Consider the following 8,123-nt stretch of genomic DNA (forward strand, 5'->3'; position numbering starts at 1 on the left):
AGCAGAAATTCAGTATAGTAGAAATTTCACCTTGGAAATCTTATCAACCTTAATCCCAGCAAGTATCAGTATGTATTTGTCTGTGGATTTGAAATCCTGGACAAGATCCCAATTTATGTTATGATCCTTGGCCAGACCCTTAATTTGTTGGTGAGATCTGGTTAGGGACCAATATGTTGTTTAACATAGACTAAGTCTGAGATGCAAGACACTTGCTAATATAATAAAGCCATAAAATTCCACGGATTTTGAACAAAAAAACTTTAATATACAAGGTCAGAAAGCTAAAACAATTTACAAAATCGAACTTATACTCCATGAGGTACATGTGAATTAACGCTACCCTTGGTATAATTTCTCCTGACGCGTAGCCAAGCCGGCCCCTTAACAACCACAAAAACGGGCTCCCGTCTCCAAATGGGCATTCGATGAATGAGGGCCCCTGTCTTACCTAGGGACCACGTAGAATCTGAGGGGAAAGCCAAAAAAATGCATCTCTGAGGAGGAGGAGGAGGGGTTAACAGGAAAATGAGTACAAATCCAACATTTAGTCCAATTAACTTGCGAGGCTACGGCCTGCATTCGTTGAACCGCAGAATTGGTAAGCCATGCCCAAGCAAGGACAACGCAGGACAGGATCCAAATCAGAGTCAGCATTCTGACGGCTCAGTTAATGTTCCTGCACAAGCACTTCATCCGAGATCAGCATCCACTTGACGTGTGATGTGTGTATCCACAAGGGTCGTCCTTCAACTTTCACAGCTGAATGGGTGGTGAGCAGGACTTGGAAAGGTCCCTCCCATCGAGGTTCCAAATAGGTCTTTACCAGGACTAGGTCCCCTGGCTGGTATTGATAGCAGTCTTCAATGGTGGGCTTTTTCTGAGCTTTTTTTTCTTTCCACCACCCCAGTAGACTGGGGGTGGTATGGGCAGGAAAGGTGATGGGTGCATTGTAAGGCCTTCAGCAGTTCCTTTATCACTTTAGTAGTAAAATGAGGCCCATTATCACTCGATAAAACCTCTGGTATCCCAAACCTGGGTATGTATTCACGCAACAACAATTTTACAACAACAGCATCATTTCGTCGGGTGGGATACCCCTCCACCCATCGTGAGAACAAACATACTAGAACTAAAACATAATTATATCCCATACATTTAGGCATTTGTATAAAGTCCATTTGTAGTTGTACAAACGGGCCCCATGGCTGGGTTCCCGTACCAGCAGTCACTGTGGGCGTCTTGCCTGGGTTATGTCGCTGACCAAGCAGACATTGTGAAGCTATTTTAGCTGCCATGGTGAAAAACCCAGGCGCAACCCACATCTGCTGTGCCATTCTGTTCATTCCCCTTTGCCTCAATATTTTCTACTCTATATAATGTCCTGCTGGGTGTTGACATAGGTATGACAGATATTACTAATGCCTATTAGCATGTTACTATTCACTATACATTCAACATTCATTCTATATACACGTGTCAAACCTCTGAGCTGGCAACCGGTCAAGTCATGATTCTTGTGTCGTGAGAGATTCAATAAATGCTTATTAGTTACCCATAAAGGAACTACCCCTTCATTAATCTGTCTTACCTTCTCTCGGGCTTGTTCCAGTGCCCAAGATCCATAGGTGCTGCATACATCATTTCTGCTCGCTTCGTCTGAAATATCTTTCCCTATTTCAACTAATTTATTGATAGTCCCCGCATGACTTTCGAGCACGGTAGCCATGAAACCATAAGATCATAAGACATAGGAGCAGAAATTAGGCCATTTGGCCCATCGAGTCTGCTCCACCATTCAACCATGGCTGATAAGTTTCTCAATCCCATTCTCCCGCCTTCTCCCCGTAACCTTTGATCCCCTTACCAATCAAGAACCTATCTATCTCGGTCTTAAATACACTCAATGACCTGGCCTCCACAGCCTTCTGTGGCAATGATTTCCATAGATTCACCACTCTCTGGCTAAAGAAGTTTCTCCTCAGCTTTGTTCTAAAAGGTCTTCACTTTACTCTGAGGCTGTGCCCTCGGGTCCTAGTCTCTCCTACTAATGTAAACATCTTCCCCACGTCCACTCTATCTAGGCCTTTCAGTATTCTGTAAGTTTCCATCAGATCCCCCCTTATCCTTCTAAACTCCATTGAATATAGACCCAGAGTCCTCAAACGTTCCTCATACGTTAAGACTTTCATTCCTGGGATCGTTCTCGTGAACCTCTGCTGGACTCTCTCCAGGGCCAGAACATCATTCCTGAGATATGGGGCCCAAAATTGCTGACAATATTCTACATGTGGTCTGACCAGAGCCTTATAAAGCCTCAGCAGCACATCAGTGCTTTTATATCCTAGTCCTCTCGAAATAAATGCCAACATTGCATTTGCCTTCCTAACTACCGACTCAACCTGCAAGTTAACCTTAAGAGAATCCTGGACTAGGACTCCCAAGTCCCTTTGCACTCCAGATTTCTGAATTCTCTCCCCATTTAGAAAATAGTCTATGCCTCTATTCTTCCTACCAAAGTGCATAACCTCACTTCCCCACGTTGTATTGCATCTGCCACTTCTTTGTCCATTCTCCTAACCTGTCCAAATCCTTCTGCAGCCTCCCCGCCTCCTCAATACTACCTGTCCCTCCACCTATCTTTGTATCATCTGCAAAGTTAGCCAGGATGCCCTCAGTTCCTTCATCTAGATCATTAATGTATAAAGTGAAAAGTTGTGGTCCTAACACTGACCCCTGCGGAACTCCACTAGCCACTGGCCGCCATCCTGAGAAGGACCCCCTTATTCCCACTCTCTGCCTCCTGCCAGACAGCCAAACTTCTATCCATGCTAGTACCTTGCCTCTAACACCATGGGCTCTTATCTTACTGAGCAGCCTCCTGTGCGGCACCTTGTCAAAGGCCTTCTCGAAGTCCAAGCAGATAACATCCATTGGCTCTCCTTTGTCTAACCTACTCGTTACCTCCTCAAAGAATTCTAACAGATTTGTCAGGCATGACCTCCCCTTGATGAAACCATGCTGACTTTGCCCTATTTTACCATGCACTTCCAAGTATTCTGAAATCTCATCCCTAATAATGGACTCTAAAATCTTTCCAACGACCGAGGTCAGGCTAATCGGCCTGTAATTTCCCGTCTTTTGCCTGACTCCCTTCTTAAATAGGGGGTTTACATTAGAGATTTTCCAGTCCTCTGGGACCCTCCCTGACTCCAATGATTCCTGAAAGATCACCACTAACGCCTCCACTATCTCTTCAGCTATCTCCTTCAGAACTCTGGGGTGTAATCCATCTGATCCAGGTGATTTATCCACCTTCAAACCTTTCAGTTTTCCTAGCACCTTCTCCTTGGTAATGGCCACCATACTCATCTCTGCCCCCTGACTTTCTTGAACTTTGGGAATGTTACGCGTGTCTTCCACCGTGAAGACTGACGCAAAGTACCTATTCAGTTCCTCCGCCATTTCTTTGTTCCCCACTACTACTTCTCCAGCATCATTTTCCAGCGGCCCAATGTCCACTTATGCCCCTTTACATATCTAAAAAAACTCTTGCAATCTCCTTTTATATTACTGGCTAGTTTACCCTCATATTTAATCTTCTCCCTCCTTAGTTCTTTTTTAGTTGTCCTCTGTTGGTCTTTGTAGGCTTCCCAATCCCCTGGTTTCCCACTGCTCTCTGCTGCATTGTATGCTTTCTCTTTAGCTTTTATGCTGTCCCTGACGTCCCTTGTCAGCCATGGTTGCCTCGTCCTCCCTTTAGTATGCTTCTTCTTCATAGGGATGAATTTTTGCTGTGTCTCCCAAATTACTCCCAGAAACTCCTGCCATTGCTGTTCCACTGTCTTTCCTGCTAGGCTCATCTCCCAGTCAATTCTGGCCAGCTCCTCCCTCATGCCTCTGTAGTTGCCTTTATTCAACTGTTACACCGTTACATCGGATTCCAGCTTTTTCCTCTCAAATTGCAGGGTAAGTTCTATCATATTATGGTCACTTCCTCCTAAGGGTTCCTTCACCTTAAGCTCCCTTATAAAATCTGCCTCATTACACATCACTAAATCTAGAGTTGCCTGTTCCCTAGTGCGCTCCACCACAAGCTGCTCCAAAAAGCCTTCTCGTAGACATTCCACAAATTCCTTTACTTGGGATCCACTACCAACCTGATTTTCCCAGTCTACCTGCATATTGAAACCCCCATGATCACTGTAACCTTGCCTTTCTTACACGCCTTTTCTATCTCCTGGTGTATCTTGTGCCCCACATCCTGACTACAGTTCGGAGGCCTGAACATAACTCCCATTATGGTTTTTATACCTTTGTGGTTCCTCAACTCCACCCACACAGATTCTACATCATCTGACCCTACGTCATTTCTTGCTATTGATTTCATTTAATTTCTTACTAACAAAGCAACCACCCCCTCTGCCAACCTGCCTGTTTTCAATAGGATGTATATCCTTGGATATTTAGCTCCCAGTCCTGATCCCCTTGCAGCCATGTCTCCGTGATGCCAACCACATTATACCTGCCAATTTCAATCTGCGCCACAAGCTCATTTACCTTATTTCGTATACTGCGTGCATTCAGATACAACACCTTCAGTCCTGTATTTCCCGTCCCCTTTCTCATTGTCGCCCCTTTATCTGATGTGCTTGAAGTTAGATTCCTAGCTCTTTCCAAAAACTCTGTCCTATTTTGTGTTCTGGAGACTTTAATAGCCTCCCCTGGGCTCTCCTTTCTTTTCAGTTTTTTCATAATTTTCCATGAAGTTGAATCCATCCCCCCACACGCTTACCTGCTGCTTTGTTTCCCATTAGTCATACTACTTGGAGTTTTACCCTTCTCTACCCTCCACTTTCTAGTTTAAAGTCCTGTTGACCACCCTATTTACCCTTTTCGCTAGAACATTGGTCCCAGATCGGTTCAGGTGGAGACCGTCCCAACGGTACTGATGCCTCCTGTTCCAATACTGATGCCAGTGCCCCATGAAATGGAACCCTCTTTCCCGCACCACTCCTTTAGCCACGTGTTTACTTCCCTTATTCTCACGTCCCTATACTAATTTGCACGTGGCTCGGTTAGTAATCCGGAGATTATAATGTGTGAGGACCTGTTCTTTAATTTAGTTCCTGGTTCTTGATAATCCCCAAACAGGTCCTCTTTCCTAGTCTTACTTGTTATTTGTCCCGATGTGGACCACAACAACTGGATCCTCCCCCTCCCTCTCCAATATCCTTTCAAGCCAGTCAGAGATGTCCCTCACCCTGGCACCGGGCAGGCAACATACCATGCGGGACTCTCGATCCTGCTTACAAAGCCAGGCTTTGGATTACCCGTGTCAGGTCCTGGTCCGTATCTAACTGGGTGTCCTGGATCCCCTGTCCCTGCTCTAGAATCTCCTTAAGCTTAAAGCTCAGGGTATGGACCTTCTGGTCAACAGTTGCCAGGTTCTCAATTAACCACTGATGTCCCTGTATTGAATATCGTAGTGGCATCATTTATCAGGCTGCGCTTAACCCAGTTCCCTCCCAAGCCTGATCGCATCTCGCCATTGAACTGAACTGCTTCAGTCAACTGGCGCGTCAGAGCCATATACAGTGCTTGGGTATGGGTTGAGCATCAATGGGGCAGGATGACACCGGATACATTCAGGACTATGGGTACCAGCTCGTGGTGTACATTATCATAGAAAACTTCTGATTAACCAGTACCAAACCATTCGTCGGTCCTGGATGCACAGTCGGACAAGATGGGTCAATCGGTGTGGTTTGAGGGGCTTCAATTATCTCTACTCAGACTGTGAAAGTAGCTGTGGAAGGTGGCTGGGTAATGGCGGACCTCCCATGCCCGATCTGAAGCAAACCCTTACTACAATTTGAAAGCACTTGTTCTCCTACTGCTACATTTATCATTCCCCATTGCGTGTCGCATTCGGCACTGTCCGTGTTGTACCAAAGTTACTCCTGCAGTGCAGGATGAGCAGTGATGATCCCCGACCTTGTTGCCACTACTGATATGCCCACGACCAGGATCATAGATCTGTGGAGACATTAACATCGGCTCCTGTTCTCATATCTACAAGTGAGCATGTATCACCTGTCATAATTACCTCGTATGATCCATGCCTGTTCGCTCCGTGCTCACCTTGACCATCACCTTATTCCCCACTTGGTCCATTGTTGCTGTTTGGATTTGCCTGGTTCCATATCCTTAATCACCTGTTGGTCTCTGACTTCCTTTCTTAATTCATGCAATCGATAACTTAATTCCCTTACATAGTCCGTATTTTTCCTTTCAGTGGCCCTATATCTCCCACTCCTACTAAAATGCCTTCAGGTAATTGCATGGCCCTTCCTGTTATAAATTCAATGCGGTGAACCTGGTAGTCTTATTTGGTGTAGCCCTAAGGCGCATCAGAATGCTTGGCAATACCGTGGCCCAGCTGTTGCCTGTCTCCTGAATTTCTTTGGCTATAGATGTTTTTAAAGTTCAGTTCATCCTTTCCACCATCCCTGAACTCTGGGGGTGGTAAGGAATTTGGAATTTCTGTTTAATCTCCATAAGATTATACTTCTTTAATGACTCTCCCTGTGAAATGAGTTCCCTGATCTGAATCCATCTGGGTAGGCACCCCCACTCCTTCCAGTTTACTCTCTCCTGCTGCTGTCTCATGTCAGACCTCAATTCCTTAAACAACTCTACAATGCACCTTCTTATCCTATCCTGCAATGGCTCAGTATCTTCACTTCCAGTGATGGTTCTTTCTGGGAACCGCTTAACTCTGTCTGTCATCATAGTGTTAATCCTGTGGTCTTACTTTTTGTAGCTCGCAGGCACATTAATATAATCAGTAATAAATCTATTTAGCCTTTTTCCAGCTTTCCCTTTACCTATATCCATCTTGTGGCAAATTGTTGTTAAGTATTCTTCCTCCTTACATTTCAATTCCTGAACTACAGATTCCACATAGTTTTAGTTCTAAGTTTTTTTTGCCTGACCATGATCATCCTAAGATTCTCTTGAGTTCAGTTTCTCTATTGTCAAGTAGGATCTCTGTCTCTAGATCTTTGCTTATCTCCCCCTGTGCAGTTCCAATGCCTCAGCTGATGGCCAGATTATCAAATTCATTTCCCTTAAAGCAGTTTGTACATTATGTCCTCTTTCCCTAACTCATTCTCCTACTTGCCTCATACCATTTTACACATGCAACAGCCACCATCTTATCTTGGTTAGGTTGCCTGGAGACTTTAAAATAAATAAAATATTCTCATAACAGTTTTAAAAACAGAAATTAGGCATTGACATGTTTTGCTTCCTTATCTTCTCAAACATTTTATTGTCTCAAAAGTAACCCAATAAATTGTGTCTGACCCGTTTCTTTTAGAATTATCCCAGGTTCATTAACTCAGCCAAAAATTGAATTTCTGCCAAACTTTGTCAAGGTCTTGAGCTTAGCTTCATATTTTAGGAACAGACTTTACAAATCCAAAAGCTTGCAGCATTTGAATTAGTGCCAATTGTTATCAAACATTTTAAAATGTAAATTCCCTTTTGAGAACTTTATCACGAACCAAACCTCAAATTTTTAAACTTTGTAAGAAATGTAATTTACACTATCAAAATTAAAACCTCTTTTTCATGTGTAATGATTTGTATCCAAGTTATAATTTCCGTATGTTTATCGACACATTCTTTATCTTAGATAGCATCCTTGTTATTCAAAGTAACCTGTTAAATTACACTGCACTTTACATCTCAAGATTGTCCCAAATTCAAATAACAGTGCTATTGGGATGCAGATTTCCTTTCATATTTAATTCATCTCTTCAAAAGAAACCCCTTTTTATCCATTGGAACCACCTAGACCGCGTGTTTATGTCTTTTGGTTTTCCTAGAATCCTTCTGAATGTCAAGTATTTTTTTTTCTCAATTTTAGAATACGAACTTGTATGTATTAATCCCAATCAGCCTGGAAGCTGATGATGAGGGTTATTCCCAATAGTCTGCAAGGGGGTGGTACAAGGGTTGGTTCATCTCAAACAAAGGCAAGCCTTGTTTTATCTTTACACTACCGTCAAATTACGATTTTTGCCAGAAATCTCAACTCACACCTTATACTGAAA

Source organism: Carcharodon carcharias, chromosome 5, assembly GCF_017639515.1.
Source record: "Carcharodon carcharias isolate sCarCar2 chromosome 5, sCarCar2.pri, whole genome shotgun sequence".
Classification (NCBI taxonomy): domain Eukaryota; kingdom Metazoa; phylum Chordata; class Chondrichthyes; order Lamniformes; family Lamnidae; genus Carcharodon; species Carcharodon carcharias.